The sequence below is a fragment of the Moschus berezovskii genome, chromosome 12 (assembly GCF_049115385.1).
Source record: "Moschus berezovskii isolate FMDL1 chromosome 12, NW_MosBer_1.0, whole genome shotgun sequence".
Classification (NCBI taxonomy): Eukaryota; Metazoa; Chordata; class Mammalia; order Artiodactyla; family Moschidae; genus Moschus; species Moschus berezovskii.
The window spans coordinates 36,738,396-36,755,649 of record NC_142471.1 but is presented as its reverse complement, the minus strand read 5'-3'; the positions used below and the strand labels follow the sequence as shown (position 1 = coordinate 36,755,649).

General features: G+C 41.4%; 1 non-coding gene across 1 annotated transcript; it reads right to left on the bottom strand.

Moving 5' to 3' along the window:
* Positions 1-1,099: 1,099 nt before the first annotated feature.
* TRNAC-ACA (transfer RNA cysteine (anticodon ACA)) lies at positions 1,100-1,172 on the bottom strand. The gene has a single exon. It is a non-coding gene; the product is annotated as a tRNA-Cys (tRNA).
* Positions 1,173-17,254: the final 16,082 nt, after the last annotated feature.

The following is a 17,254-nucleotide window of genomic DNA, read 5'->3' as shown; positions in this document are numbered from 1 at the left end:
TTTGGGAGATAGTAGAAGACAGAGGAGCCTGGCGTGTTGCAGTCCATGGGGTCCCAAAGAGTCAGACACAATTTAGTGACTGAACAACAGCAAAAATACTCCAGAACTGAAGGACTTACTTCAATGAGAAGATAAAAAGCAAATGGAAACTGACCTGCCCACTCCACTTAGAGAGAAGAGGGAAATGATGGCAAAAAAGACATTCAGTTCCTTGTACAGGCTTCCTCTAGAAGTAAAACCATTTTGAAAATGAGGGAAGCAGTCCCTATAGGTAGAAAGTAACTTTCTACAAATCTTCCAGAAAATCTTCCAGAGCCCAGTACCCAGCAAGTCTACATGTGGCCACCACACAGCCAAATGGCCCTTAATTTTACTCCTAAGGCAAGTCAGGATGGAAAATGCTGATTACCCTTGAGACTGAAGCTCTGAGGAGGGAGAGAAATAGCATATATTTAGGACCTACAATAAGTCACCTGCTTTTTATTTCAGGTAATCCCAACAATAAACTTTTGAAGCAGGAATCATTACCCTGATTTACAAATGAAGAAACTGGACCTCCCAGAGCCAATGTATCTTCCTTGATGTCACATAGCTAGTGAGTATCAAAGCTGGTATGTGCGTACTGAGTTGCTGCAGTCCAATTTAATCCAAAGACCAGGTCATGACAAAATACACTCTTCTCCTTTATAACTTCCAACTTGCACAGACTTACTCCGTACGATTCTTGATCTGGCTGAGGAGGAGCCTGTGGCATCAGACCCAAAAGGGAATGTGTGTAAGGTGCTTTCTCTGTCCCTGGCTGCCATGTGCAGAGAATAAGCCACATTTTCCAGGCTGGGTGTGGATGGAAGGTCACAGTAGTTTGCTGGCCAAAAATGAGACCATGTTGAAAGAAGCACAGGAGAGGAGAATTGGTACAAGTGCCTTTGACAAATGGGGGTCTCAATCACATCATAGTAATTCTGAAGTGAAGTGAAGTCGCTCAGTCATGTCTGACTCTTTGCAACCCCATGGACTGTAGCCTGCCAGGCTCCTCTGTCCATGGGATTTTCCAGGCAAGAAAACTGGAGTGGGTTGCCATTTCCTTCTCCAGGGGATCTTCCCAACCCAGGATTCGAACCCGGGTCTTCTGCATTGTAGGCAGATGCTTTTACCATCTGAGCCACCAGGGAAGTAACTCTGCTCCCTACCAAATGAATCTCTCGATTTTTTTCTGCTTCCATGTATTTTAAATGCATTTAAATGAAGTTGATTATTTAATAGATTTCTGTGGGTTTTCTGGTATTTGTTTTGGGGTTTGTTTTTTTTATTATTTCATTTTTATTTGACAGTGTTGAATCATCAAAATACTGTAAAGCATTTTTCTGGCTCACTAATTGATACACTCCTGCCTAATTGCCTGCTGTTTCATTTTTTCTTTGTTAAAATGACACAAGGTTTTCTGTTTTGTTGCTTCCCAAAAACAAATGGTGCTGCTTCACTACCCCTCCATCTGCGCCTACACCAGGATGACGCACACACCTCAAATTCCAAGGATCATTGGTCCTAGGCAGGGAGTGGGGAGCAGGCACTAGGAAGGATGGGGTCAGGGAGCACAGTGGCCTGCCTCCTCTCCACATTCCTGAAGTTCCTTCCCCAGCACCCATGCCTGACGTAATCTAAAGGATCCACTGACATCCTCAGCAGATCTTAGCTGCCTGTACCCCAAATTGCCTAATGTCATGAAGCTGGTGGAAGCCCCTGCCTTTGTAGAGATTCCATGTGTAGCCTTATTTATCCATCCAGAAACTATGGCCTTAAACCAACCAGCCTTACCCATGCCACAGAACTGTGCTCCACTGACACCTACAGCAGGTATGGGTCCCACCTGATGCTCAGCACATGGACCTTTCCCAGCATCCCACGTTTCCAACCTCTCCTTGAGCCTCCCTCTCTCCAACAGGAGTGGGGTTTGGAGGCATGGATACATTTGTATGAGCTCATCTCTGCCCTTTCCATAGAACCTTGCCAAAACCAGAGGTTGGCTGGAAACTCATATTATGATCTTGGCCTCCTGGATTATAGAAGAGAAAACCTGAGACCCAGTGAGAAGACAGTGGAGTCCAAGGTCACAGTGTGAGTCAATGGCAGAGCTGGAACCAGATCCAGCAGTCAAACTTCGAACTCAGCGCTATGCTAATTCTAGACTTTACTCTTGCAAAAGTAAACTCAATGTCCTGACGTTCCTCTAAAGACCTGGGGATGCCTGGAAAAATGGAGAATGTTAGCTGGGAGACCTGGCTTAACAGTAGTATTTGTGAAAAGGGTCAGGGGTTTTAATTGCCTGGATGAGTCTCTGAGTCAGTGCTGTGATAAGTCAGCTATAAAGTAACCAACAAATGTATTACCAAAGTATTCATACCCTAGCTAATGTGACATATATGTTCCACATATGTTACATATATACTATACACACACACACTACATTTAACAAGCTTTCACTGCCAGAGTAAGGGACATGATCATCTTTCATAATCGAACCCCACGTAGAGGGCTGTGTTCACTTTAAGAGGAAAACTGATAAACTGGAGCATTCCCAAAGAAAAGCTACCAAGAAGCCAGGCTAACTCAAAATAATAATAATAATCTGAGGAATTATATATAAAAGCCAAGGAGAAGTTTAGTTACAGAAGAGAAGATTAAACATGTATCAGATCTCAAATAGCTGAAAAATAATATGAAAAAGAGAACAGAATCTGGTTCATTTTAGAGAGTCAAGCTTGATTCAATGGAGAAAGATAAAAATGAATTTTAAACACTGAAATTCTCAAAATATAAAGATTATTGTGTAAGATGTGAGCTCCCCATCATTTCAGGTATCCAAGCAAAGATATCTCCTCAGGGAGACACCAGAGGCCTTACTGAGTGTGCTGCAGAATGAATTTGGGCAACAAAGATAAATTTGAACTAGATCAAGGACATTCTGTCATCTGATAAACTCTACATTCCTTTCCCTAAGATTCAGAGGGGAAAAGAGGAAAGAAAAAGTAACAGAGAGGGTAACAGCTGAGCTACCTTTTGCAGGTAGAGTCAGAGGAGGTGAAAGTGTTTTCACCAGTCTGTGTACCTCTTAATATCTTTCATATATTAGCAGTATCCCTTGGTTGCTCATGCATTTTTAGGCAAAATAAAGGTCTTTATTGTCAGAACACAGGTATCTTATAAAAAGTGAAAAGGTCCGTCTCTTTCATCCTCGCCTCTCCCAGAATATCATCCATTCTCTCTTTCTGCAGACTACTTTATTGCATTCTCCAGAGGTCTAGGTTTACGAGTTTAGAATTTATTCTGCATGTTTCTCAAGTTTACTTGAGGTTAAGAATCATCTGAAGTGCTTATTTTGGAAATGGATTGCTGGGGAACAACCTAAACATCCTGATTTAGAATTTCCAGGGGAAAGTCCTGATATTCCAGTGAGAGATTCTTATCAACAGGGAAGTTTGAAAAATCTTTGCAGAGGCAATTAGGAGGCATTGAAGGTTTGAGAGAAGAGTCATGGCATAAATGGTCATGCTTCGGGGAGCTTAATTAGGTGGCTCCGTGGAAGCCAGTGGAGAAGGAAATGGCAACCCATTCCAGTACTCTTGCCTGGAGAATCCCATGAACGGAGGAGCCTGGTAGGCTACAGTCCATGGGGTCGCAAATAGTCAGACACAACTGAGCAACTTCACTTCACTCACTTCATACGTTATCACTGGAGAGGGATATGGCAACCCACTCCAGTGTTCTTGTCTGGAGGATCCCATGGACAGAGGAGCCTGGGGGGCGATGGTCCAAGAGGTCTCAGAGAGTCGGACACGACTGAGGTGACTGAGCATGCACATGGAAGCCAGACTATCAGTGTCAAGCTGCAGAGAGTTCTGATGAGGGAAACGTGGTATCCCTAAGATCTGACTGGAGGGACAAGAATCAAAGATCCCACAGCCATGCCTTCCTCTCATGAGCCTACTTCCCTACTTCCCTACATTGATGCCTCTCAAGTTCCTTCCAGTTCCTCCACAGTTGAGAGGAACACTATACACACGTGACACTGGTAGAGGCAACTGCCCAGATCAAAGCCCACGCCTACACTGATTTTCTGGCCAAATGACACTTCATCCCCCATTGAGTACTCATGTCACCTGTCCTTGACTTCTCCTCTGACGCTAATTACTTCCCTTCATCCTACATCAGAGATGTACATGTCCACTTCAGCACTAGACTATAAATTCTATAAGGAATGAGGACTCTACTTCATGCATCTTTGTTTCTATCCAACATTCCCTACACATATGCAATAGCCTGGTTATCAAAAATACTTCTCTAGTGGTCATGTGTGGATGTGAGAGTTGGACTGTGAAGAAAGCTGATCACCAAAGAATTGATGCTTTTGAATTGTGGTGCTGGAGAAGGCTCTTGAGAGTCCCTTGGACTGCAAGGAGATCCAACCAGTCCATTCTAAAGGAGATCAATCCTGGGTGTTCATTGGAAGGACTGATGCTAAAGCTGAAACTCCAATACTTTGGCCACCTCATACGACGAGTTGACTCACTGGAAAAGACTCTGATGCTGGGAGGGATTGGGGGCAGGAGGAGAAGGGGACGACAGAGAATGAGATGGCTGTATGGCATCACTGACTCTATGGACATGAGTTTGAGTGAACTCCGGGAGTTGGTGATGGACAGGAGGCCTGGCGTGCTGTGATTCATGGGGTCACAGGGAGTCGGACACTATGAGCGACTGAACTGAACTGAACTGAACTACAACTACAATGTGTTCCATGGAAACTTTGATCCCTCTCAAATTCCTTCCAGTTCTCAAAGTGGCCAAGAGGTTTCACATATGAATGTTGAGAATGAGACCTCAGAGCTACCACTAGGTATCTGCAATTTGCCTCTTGTCCTCCAGCACCTTTTATGGGAATTTCTCCTTCCTTCACCCATTCAAAAAGTGAGGCCCATGACCCAGTGCCCAACCAGGCCCAGATGCTCATTAGATGCCAAAGCTCAATGCCAAGAGCACTAAAAGTCAATGCCGCTGCCATCCTCACTTCCAAATCTATCAGTGCCTTGTCTTTTCTGTGTCCCACAGAGACACTCAACACATTTGTTCATTCAAAGTGTATTACTGTAGGTCTGGTTGATACCGCTATCACTGCTGGGTTGTAGAAGATCAGTAGGATATAGCCCTTTCAGATTCACTTGTTTTAAGGCTCAGACATCTGTCCCAAGCATCTGGAATTAAGGACAGGCTTCCTGGCAATCTCATCTCACCCCTCCCATAGTGGCCTCTTGACTAGCTGCCAGGCATTTGCACCATGATGCTGTCTTCCTCTCAGGGGTACTTCATGTCAAGAGGGATCCCACTGCCTTCCTCTGAAGTAACATCAGTATCAATCCCACCTCCATACACTCCCACGGACCATGTTAACTCCTAGAATTGGCATAGCTTAAACCCATACTAGCAAATATCTGTTGGATACTGAGTGAATATTTTCCACCTACAAATCCTATTTAGACAGACTCACACCCTCCACTCTCCATCCTGACCCTTCACACACATCTTCCTACATCACAGTAACTAAGAAGGCTTCACGGCTCTTGGATTTTCAACACTATAAGTTGAGGACCTCATAGTGTCTGTCAGAAACCATCAGAGAGAACAATGACATTAATCCTCTGTACAGGTGAGGCAAGTGTCTCAGAGACTAAGAGCTTCTCAGAGCTGGAAGGATTGGCCATGGCACTTGGTTCCAGGTTCTCTGCTTCTAGTTGCTGTCTTTCTTCCAACCCAGCTTCTCTAGAGGGGAGGAAAAGTCACCTTGATGAAGTACCTACTGCGTTGCAGGTACCTTCTTTGCTTTATCTCATCCAATCCTTGCAATAGCCCCTTGAGGCACATGTCATTGCCCCCATTTTATAAGTGTGGTAGCTGAGATACCGGGAGGTCAAGGTCATCCAGCAAATAAATAATGTCAAATCACTTGGATCTAAAACCCATGCATTTGGCCCTCACGACTTTGACCCCTCATGGAGAGAACTCCATGTCTTGTGACTGTCTCATTAGCAAACCAGTCCTCATGCTACTGCAGTGAAACAACCCTCATAAATAAATTACCTCCCTAATCAATCAAATAATGAGCAGCAAAGGGTGTTTTAATTCCCAGACTTCCAACCAGCTGAGTAGAGCACTATGTGTCACTGGTCTGTGCTGCCTGTGTCATGTCACCCAAATCCCCAGCTGAAAAACCACAAAACTGAAAAAGTCAACACATGCATTAGCCCAAACAAGGACATCTTGTCGCAGGACTGAACACCCTTCCATAAGAAGACCTAAAATTGCCAAAATTCTAGGAATTTGGCTGGGGTATAATTAGGACTTTAGCTCATTTTTCAGGTAGGTAGTGATACAGACTTCCCTGGATCTTCCTTCTGCAGTGCCCCTTTCCCCACCAATGTAGTGACTTTCCCATGGAAAGAGGATTGGGGCCGGAGAAGGTGTCAGGAGAGCCTGACTGGAGATCAGTGTGAGGTGCAGAGTGGCTGGCTGCAGGGCAGAAGATACCACCTCACTTGGGGACCACAGAACTCCTGGGTGGTTCCTAACAAGCCTGGCTTGCCCTCTTCCTTATGTTTCCACCTCATTCTTCCCACCGAGGGGCAAATCCCCCCGTCATTGTCCTGTGGGCCAAGTAGGGCAGTGAGAAGTTATTGAGAACACCAGCCCACTTGGCTACCCTTAAGGGAGAAATCACTCTCTTTCTGCTCCCGGCATCAGCCTCCTCTGGGGTTGAATACTGGCCAGAGGACTCCCACCATTTCACAGCCATCGCCTGCATGAGTTTTGGCCATGGTTTCTTCCCTCCCCCTGGCCCCACCGGCTTACCATACTTCAGAGATTCAGCAGGTTTTGTCCACTGTAAGGAGTTTCCTGAGGATCTGAGTAGGCAAAACTCACAGTACACTGAGTCTGTCTTCAACTCCTGCGCCGTTTCTCCAAGACTGCTCTAGCTCCAGGCTCTCATTTAATGTATGAAATAATTTCCCTAAATCACCACGTGTTTGAAACTGAGCTGCTATGATGTGCCAACAACAGAGGCAGGTAAGTGACAGTTGGTTTCAACAAGCACCCTATAAAAATCAGGACAAGATTTGAGTGGTGAGGGGAAGGTTTCTGAAAAGGCAGCCTCACCTCAACAGGTCCTGAATTGAGATCCTTGTCTTCCCCACTGTCTCCTCTTTGTAGAGGCTCTGTCCTGATGACTGGCTTTCTCATCTGTTCAGTCACTCACTCCAGAAAGTGGGAGTCAGTCCTGAAATCCTGTATCCAATCAATAGCCAAGTGCTGTCAATTTGTCTCCTTGATCTGACGCAAACATATCCCCTTCTCTCCATTCCCAGATGACATGACCAGATTCTAGTCTTTGCTGTCTGTCATGTGGATGATTGCCATAACTTCCCAACTTGTCTGCCTGTCTGTGGCCTTCCCCCAAACAACCAATCCTCCCTTAACTTGATGCCTCGGAGGTCTTTAGGAAATGCAGACTAACATCTGAAAACACTGTGCTTGCTAGCACCTGCCTGCTGCTTTCAGTCCATCTGACTGCAGCCAGAAATGCACAAGCAATAACCATTTTCCTGCCCCTCCAGGACCAATTTAGAGCCACGTGTAGGTGCACAGATGGTTGTGCTGTTCCACACCTAAATTCCTCAGTGTATACTGTCCTCTCCATCTAAATGCTCCTTCCCCAGTCTACCTAGAATATCTCCAACCTTCCACACCTCCTCAAAGTCTTTCTCAGGTACTGTCTGTTGTACAAACAATTACCTAATACTTCCAGTCTCCCCTTAGCACTCATTAGTTTTGCCTGTGTCTGTTCTATATACTTTGGCAAACTTGTTTACTTAATTTTCTGACAATGCATTAGTTTTACTTCAATCAAGTCAAAACACTTTCTAGCTGCTGCAAAGTCCATCTCCAGTTTTCTATTACAGATTCACTTTTAAAATGTTTCCTGTGAATGGAATTGTTTCCTCAATTTCTCTTTCTGTTTTCTCATTGTTAGTGTATAGGAATGCAAGGGATTTCTGTGTGTCAATTTTATACCCTGCAACTTTAATATATTCATTGATTAGCTCTAGTAGTTTTCTGGTGGTGTCTTTAGGGTTTTCTATGTAGAGGATCATGTCATCTGCAAACAGTGAGAGTTTTACTTCTTCTTTTCCAATTTGGATTCCTTTTATTACTTTTTCTTCTCTGATGGCTGTGGCTAAAACTTCCAAAACTTTGTTGAATAGTAGTGGTGAGAGTGGGCACCCTTGTCTTGTTCCTGACTTTAGGGGAAATTTTTTCAATTTTTCACCATTGAGGATAACGTTTGCTGTGGGTTTATCATACATGACTTTTATTATATTGAGGTATGTTCCTTCTATGCCTGCTTTCTGAAGGGTTTTTATCATAAATGGATGTTGAATTTTGTCAGAGATTTTCTCTGCATCTATCGAGATAATCATATGGTTTTATCTTTCAATTTGTTAACATGGTATATCACATTGATTGATTTGCAAATATTGAAAAGTCCTTGCATCCCTGGGATAAAGCCCACTTGGTCATTATGTATGATCTTTTTGATATGTTGTTGGATTCTGTTTGCTAGTATTTTGCTGAAGATTTTTGCATCTATGTTCATCAGTGATATTGGCCTGTAGTTTTCTTTTTTTGTGACATCTTTGTCTGATTTTGGTATTAGGGTGATGGTGGCCTCATAGAATTAGTTTGGCAGTTTACCTTCCTGGAAGAGTTTGAGTAGGATAGGTGTTAGCTTTTCTCTAAATTTTTGGTAGAATTCACCTGTGAAGCCATCTGGTCCTTGGCTTTTTTTTGTTAAATACTTAGGAATAAATCTACCTAAAGAAACAAAAGACCTATATGTATTAAACTATAAAACACTGATGAAAGAAATCAAAGATGATACAAATAGATGGAGAAATATACCATGTTCTTGAATCAGAAGAATCAATATAGTGAAAATAAGTATACTACCCAAAGCAATCTATAGATTTGATGCAATCCCTACCAAGCTACCAATGGTATTTTTCAGAGAACTAGAACAAATAATTTCACAATTTGTATGGAAATACAAAAAACCTCAAATAGCCAAAACAATCTTGAGAAAGAAGAATGGAACTGGAGGAATCAACCTGCCTGACTTCAGACTATACTACAAACCTACAGTCATCAAGACAGTATGGTACTGGCACAAAGACAGAACTATAGATCGATGGAACAAAATAGAAAGCCCAGAGGTAAATCCATGCACCTATGGACACCTTATCTTTGACAAAGGAGCCAAGAATATTCAATGGAGAAAAGACAATCTCTTTAACAAGTGGTGCTGGGAAAACTGGCTAACCACTTGTAAAACAATGAAACTAGAACACTTTCTAACACCATATACAAAAATAAACTCACAATGGATTAAAGATCTAACTGTAAGACCAGAAACTATAAAACTCATAGAGGAAAACATAGGCAAAACACTCTCTGACATAAATCACAGCAGGATCCTCTATGACCCACCTCCCAGAGTAATGGAAATAAAAGCAAAAATAAACAAATGGGACTTAATTAGACTTAAAAGCTTTTGCACAAGAAAGGAAACTACAAGCAAGGTGAAAAGACAGCCTTCAGAATGGGAGAAAATAATAACAAATGAAGCAACTGACAAAGAATAAATCTCAAAAATATACAAGCAGCTCCTGCAGCTCAATTCCAGAAAAATAAATGACCCAATCAAAAAATGGGCCAAAGAACTAAACAGACATTTCTCCAAAGAAGACATACAGATGGCTAACAAACACATGAAAAATGCTCAACATCACTCATTATCAGAGAAATGCAAATCGAAACCACAATGAGGTATCATCTCATGCTGGTCAGAATGACTGCTATCAAAAAGTCTATAAACAATAAATGCTGGAGAGGGTGCAGAGAAAAGGGAACCCTCTTACACTATTGGTGGGATTGCAAACCAGTACAGCCAGTTTGGAAAACAGTGTGGAGATTCCTTAAAAAACTGAAAATAGAACTTCCATATGACACAGCAATCCCACTGCTGGGCATACACACTGAGGAAACCTGAATTGAAAGAGACACGTGTACCCCAATGTTCATTGCAGCCCTGTTTACAATAGTTGGACATGGAAGCAACCTAGATGTCCATTGGCAGATGGATGGATAAGAGAGCTGTGGTACATATACACAATTGAATATTACTCAGCTACTAAAAAGAATGCATTTGAATCAATTCTAATGAGATGGATGAAACTGGAGCCCCTTATACAGAGTGAAGTAAGTCAGAAAGAAAAACACCAACAAAGTATATCAACACATACATATGGAATTGAGAAAGATGGTAACAATGACCCTATATGCTAGACAGCAAAAGAGACACAGATGTAAACAGCAGACATTTGTACTCTGTGGGAGAAGGCAAGGGTGGGATGATTTGAGAGAATAGCATTGAAACATGTATATTACCATATGTGAAATAGATCGCCAGTCCAGGTTCAATGCATGAGACAGGGCACTCAGGGCTGGTGCACTGGGATGACCCTGAGGGATGGGATGGGGAGGGAGGTGGGAAGGGGGTTCAGGATGGGGAACACATGTACACCCATGGCTGATTCATGTCAATGTATGGCAAAAACCACTACAATATTTAAAGCAATTAGCCTCCAATTAAAATAAATAAATTTCCCAAAAAAAAGAAAAAAAAGGTTTCCTGTGATAGTACAGCATGCCTCTTTTTTCAAAAAGAGAATGTTCCCAAATTCATCCTCAAGTAAAAGTAAAAATTCTTGAGGGCTGGCCCCACTGAATGAACAGAGCTAAACTCCACCAAACTAATTCACTGCAAAGATTGAAGTTCATCCCTTGGTTTAAAGAATTTGAGTATGCATTTTTCTATCTTCCCTGAAAAATGATATTAAAAGTAATAAATCATGATATATTTTAAGTTAAGGCAAAATAAATCACTCCCATCCTGGGTATTTTCAAATTGCGTAAAGTATCCAGAGACTAACAGAAAAAAGAAAAGATTAAGAAAAGCTATTGAGTGGGGCAGAAATCATGGGGTGAGTCACTCAGTGCCAAAAATATGGCAAATTTTATGGGAAATATCTTTGAATATTATTCTAAAGAGTAGGATATGCTTCCTCAATAAAGAGGAAAGTGACTGAGAGATGAATCAAATGGCTGTTATATGACAACTATTTTGTTAAGTGCTTTGTAAACATTTAATCTCACAACGGTTATGTAAGATGCATGTTATTAGCCATTTTCAAAAGAAATAAAAGCAATTAGGTTAAAATAGAAAATATTCCTAGTTTCATGCTGCTGCTCCTGCTGCTAAGTCACTTCAGTCGTGTCCGCTAGTAAATGACAAAACTAGAATTCAAATCCAAATCTGACTAAAAACCAGCTTCCCAGACCAAATGCTAAATCAAAATAAAGAACATAATCTAATAATAAAAAATCCAAATGGATCAAACAACAGTTTAAAATGAGACCCCCACACACAATGGATTAATTAAAAGTATCCACCAATATCTTGTCTTAGACACCTTTCAAACAAAATAATAGAGAAAACCTTAAAATGTTTTTAATGGGGGAAAGATAAACCAGGCAAATATGAAGCCAAAGAAAGCTGGGAGAGCAATCTTAACACTTGACAGAATGGAATTCAAAACAAGAAGAATAACAACATTATGTATTGATCAAAGAGAATAGCAGAGTAAGAAAATATATTAATAATTAGGAATATTCATGCACTTTACAATATAATTTCAAAATATAAAAAGAAATAACTGACAGAACTGTGGGAATAAATGTATAAATTAACAGTTACAGCTGAGAAATTAATACTCACTCTCAGAAACTGATAAATAAAGCAATAAAATTGAGTAAAAATATAGTGTATCTGAATAATGCAGGTATTGAATATACAGGACTTCACACCCAATAAATACAGAATGAAATTTTTTAATTGAACACTTAATATGCACCAAGAAATGAGCATGTGTTAAGCTATGGGAGTGTCAGAAAATTCTAAGGACTCAGTATCACAGAGGAATGTTCTCTACTTAGAAAATAATAACATTAGAAATTATCAGCAAAAATTTAAGTTCAAAACCTTCTGTATCAGGAAACAGGATTACATATTACTAATAAATTGGTAGCTAAAAAAATCATAAGTAAAGTTAATAAATACTTAAAAACTCAGTAACAAGACATGCCATTTCAAAATCTGTAAGAATAGCAGAAGCCAAACTTTTCAGATATTTATAAGTTCATCAAGGAAAATTAAAATAAAAATTGAAAGCAAATAGTCAATTCAAGAAGTTGCAGAAAATGTAATAGCAAATAAAAGAAAAAAAGCAGAAAATAATACAGGTAAAGGCAAAAATAAATGAAATTCATAATCAAAAAATACACATTTAACAAAACCAAAAGCTAGCTCTTCGATAAATTAACAGCATAGAACTTTGACAAAACTGATCTAAATAAAAGGGGGAAATATTAAAATAAACAACAGAATGAAATAGGAACTAGCAACAGACACAGTATAAATGAAACAATAATAAATTGAACATTTATACACTAAAAACCTAAAAACCTAGATAAAAAAGGGTAGATTTCTTGACAATGCTTCTGGCAGGGACAGAGCATGACCCTGACCCAGTGAGCAGCATAGCCCCCACTCAAGACCCCTGCCCCACAGACTGGTGGTCTGAGCCAAGATGACAGCAGACACTCTGAGACCCACCTCTCAGAGGATACCTACCTTCCATCACTCTAGAGCCAGAGTTTCCCAAAGCACAAATCTGACCAGATAACACCCCTATTTAAAAGACTTTGGTGGGTCTGAGAAATTTTCACAGCCAAGGGCAGCCAAAAGAGACATGGCAATTAAATGAAATCTGATATCCCTGATGGGATCCTGAAGCAAACCATGGACATTAGATAAAAACTCAGGAAGACTGAATAAAGTACAAACTGTAGTTAATAATGATATGTCAATATTGATTCATTCACTGTGACAGGGTTTCTCAGGTGGCTCAGGGGTAAAGAATCCCATTGCTAATATGGGAGACACAGAAGCCACAGCTTTGATCCCTGGGTAAGGAAGATCCCCTGGAGAAGGCAATAGCAACCCACCCCAGTATTCTTGCCTAGAAAAATTCCACGGACACAGGAGCTCAGCAGGCTGTAGTCCGTGGGGTCGCAAAGAGTCAAACATGACTGAACAACTGCTCACGCACACACACTGTGACAAAACTACTGCACTAATATCCGATGTTAATAATAGGGGGAATTGTGTGAGATGTACACAGGAATTCTCTGTTCTATCTTGGCAATTTTTTCTTTAAATCTAGCCACCATTATAAAAATAAATGTTATTGAATTACAAAGAATCTAACAAAGGAGAAATAAACCTTCAGGGGTTCTCCAACACTTCTAAACTCAAATTCCTTTTCTTGGGAAGCTCAGCCCTTCAGGAACTGGTGTTCCCAGGGGGCTCGAGACCAACTGGTAGAACCCGTAAGAATGGAGAAAGATGGGAAGACTGCTTCTTATCAGGCTCTAGAGCAGGATGGCTAATGGGAACATTAAAAAAGACAGGGTCAAGCAAAGGAAGAAAAGAGTATTCTGAGGGACATCCCTGGTGGCTCAGTGATTAAGACTTCACCTTCCAATGCAAGGGGTGTAGGTTCAATCCCTGGTCAGGGAGCTAAAAACCTCACATGCCTCATAGCCAAAAACTAAAACATAAAAAACAGAAGCAATGATGTAACAAATACAATAAAGATTTTAAAATGGCCCACAGCAAAAAAAAAGAGAGAGAGACAGAGAATTCTGAGAGATGGTTTAAGTTTGGGGAGGGCCCTGATTTTGACCAGCAAAACAGCAAACATTCTACAAGGTTCCCCAAAAGGAGCTTTGGCATGCTTTGGGGACTTGTAGTCATGGCTGGAGGGACCTCTGCTGCTGTGCTCCCTTAGCTTGAGACCCAAGGAGGTTCAGCAGCCCAGGCTGGAACCTCAGTCTTGGCTTAACAGGGGTCCCTCCACCAGCCAATGCATCTAGATGTGGTCAGGCGTGGTTCAGTCAGATCTAAATGGACCAGATACTGTTCCTCACGGTTGCAGCCACAGATCATTTTCAGATGTCACCCTCAACCCTTGGGCTTTACCAAGCCCTGGACAGGAAGCTCAGGGGTCCTTGTCCAAACTTGATCCTCCCGGGTCAAATCACCAGGGTCAGTCCAAATTAAAGACAGTCGCAATTTTATAAGGGAGGTTTGGAATGGAATTGATGATTTCTAAGAACCTTTCCAGCTTGAAAAATATTCTCTGAATTTCTCCACCAAATCTGTATACCTAGACTCTTAAATCCCCTTGTCCTTCCTTCTCCAGATTCCTTATTTTCAATTACTCTACAGTCCTAAGAGCCTCCAGCTTTCTTTCCACCCAGACCCCCACGAGAAGAGAATGTCTGTGCTTGAATACCCAGTGTGGCCTACAGAGGAAATGCCAAGTAGCCACACACAGAAGCTACTTTGCAGGTTACAGACTACATTTCTATCTGTATCCCCCAACTCCTCTTTTGGAAAAATGCAGACAGAGGATTAAAGACTGAGGAGGATTCTATCAAGTCAGGCAAAATTAATTAGCTGCAATTTCACTGCTGAGCTACCAGGTAAATTTCACATCGTGATCACTCCAAGCTTCTGCAATAATGTGACAATAACATCTTTTAAGTATTCAATATCCCATTTTCCTCCATGCATGGGCAAGCCTAAGAATTAGGTATTAGCCTAGATGCCATGCTTTGTTTGGAGCTGGGGATAATCACATTTTGTAGAATGCTTCTCACAGAGAAACACAGTAGCTTCAGTCTGCATTTTTTTCTCCTCCCACCTTTAAATGGGAATAATATCAACCTCACTGGGTTGTTGAGACACTTCTAACACAGCACCTGGCATATAATTAGTGCTCAGTATAGCTTCATGTGGCAACAACCATGTGGTATGTCCCCAACGGCAGTGAAAGCCACAGAAGAAAAACTTTAGAGAAGTGGGGATTGTGATATTTGGGTTACACGTAATGATTCAGAAAGTATGAAAGGAAACAAAGCGCAGACCCCACATAAAAGGAACAGCAGGTCAGCTGGAGAGAGGACACAAGTCTACCCTCTGTGACCATGGCTCACTGAGTCTGCACACCTCCCACACCACCTGACTTAGAGAACTCTAGACCCCAGGAAGTCTTCTTTGTGTGAAATGAAATCTTCTCAGCAGACCAGGGTGGGCCCTTCTCTGCCCTCTGCTGCTACGCAGAGCAGTTCTATAGTTCTTAGTCACTCTTTGCCACCATTTGGACCGTAGCCCACCAGGATCCTCTGCCCATGGGATTTTTCAGGCAAGAATACTGAAGTGGGTTTCCATTTTCCTCCTCCAGGAAATCTTCCCGACCCAGGAATCCAACCCTTGTTTCCCATGTCTCCTGCATTGCGGGCCGATTCTTTACCTGCTGAGCCATCTATCTGCTTCTAAACGGTGGCCCTGCAGGAAGCATTTTTGTCCTCACTAAAGGCCCCTCATTCCGTCCTCAGTCCCCAGTGCCCAGACTGAAGCTGTGTTGCCTTGTGCTTAATCACAAGACCTCTGAAGTCAGGCATATGTGGAGAGAATCTAGTTTGGCCCTGGTCCAGTTATTTCACTCTCTTAAGCCATAATGCCTCTTCTGTAATATGGAGGATTTAATAGAAAAGATACCTCATACAGTCTTGTGCATAATTGAACATCAGGCTTAACTCATATTAAGCACTTACTAAATGTTAGTAATTTTCATAAAATGGGGGATTTACAGGAGAAGATAGCTCAAAGAGTTTGTGCACAATGCAAGCATAAGTTTTAATGCATATTAAGCATTCCCTTAAATACTAATAAATTATTCTTCCTTTAAACTCTGTTGTATTCGAGTTTTCTAACACCTTTAATCATTTTCATAGGTAGATAAGTAAGTAGATAGATGGGTAAATAGATAGATAGATAGACAGCTATACCAGAATCTCTCTGAAAGTGTCTAGCTTTCTCCTACTTCACTGTCTGATACTAACTGGTGTTTTCTGTTAATTCAGGCTCTTTGGATACCCCCAAATGGCGGGCGCTCAGGATTTATTCAAGGCCCTCAAATTTCCTCTATCTACCTCTGGCTGTTAATAACATCCCTAAGTCTAATACCACCCCCAACCATTTTAGCTCTAGCTAAGATATTTCTGTTGAGCTCCAGATTCATATACCCAACTGTTTACCTCACATTTCCTTTTGGATATTGTGAAGTAAAGAACTTAACCTTGCCCCAAAAGAAGTCTAGCCTCTGCCCTTTGCTTCTGAGAGGTTATCTTTAAGCCTTCGAAAACGTCACACCTGAAAGGAGTATTTTTATTTGCCTAAGAGCCTTGGATCATGCAAAATAATCTAACAATGTGATTTAGGGTCAGGGAATTTGAGTTATGTGGTATTGGTGAGCCACCAAGAATGGAAGTTAGAATCAGTTACGTGAGCAATCGATAATGTCTACACAATTGATGCCAATAAAAACTCCAAACACTGAGGCTCAGATGAGCTTCCCCAGTCGTTAGTATTCCACGCATATTGTTCACATTAACACCAGTAGAAGAATGCTGTCCTGACTCCATGGGGAGAGGACAGTGTAAGTTCCATGTCTGGTATTTCTGGACTCTGCTACAAGTTTCTTCTGTTGGCTGATTTCAATCAGTATTCTTTCCTCGTAGCAAACCATAAATATGGATAGAACGGCTTTCAGTAAATTCTGTGAATCTTTCTAGTGAATTATCAAATATCAAGGCAGTTTTTAAAGTCCCTGAACTTGCAATTGGTGTTGGAGTGAAAGTGATCTTACAGACTGTGCCTTCTAACCTCTTGGTAGGCAAATTCTTGTGGATGTCTAATGGCCTCTCAAACCTAGTGTATCCCAAACAGAAACCTTGATCTGATCTTCCAAAAATTAAACTAACAATAAAATTTTCAAAATCTTCAGAACAAGGCTCTTAATAACATTTTGCTTATCACCATCAAACCAACAGAAGGAAAACAACACACATGAAGTAGGCATGGGGGTTTTTCAGAAGCCAAGACTAGAAGGACATCTAT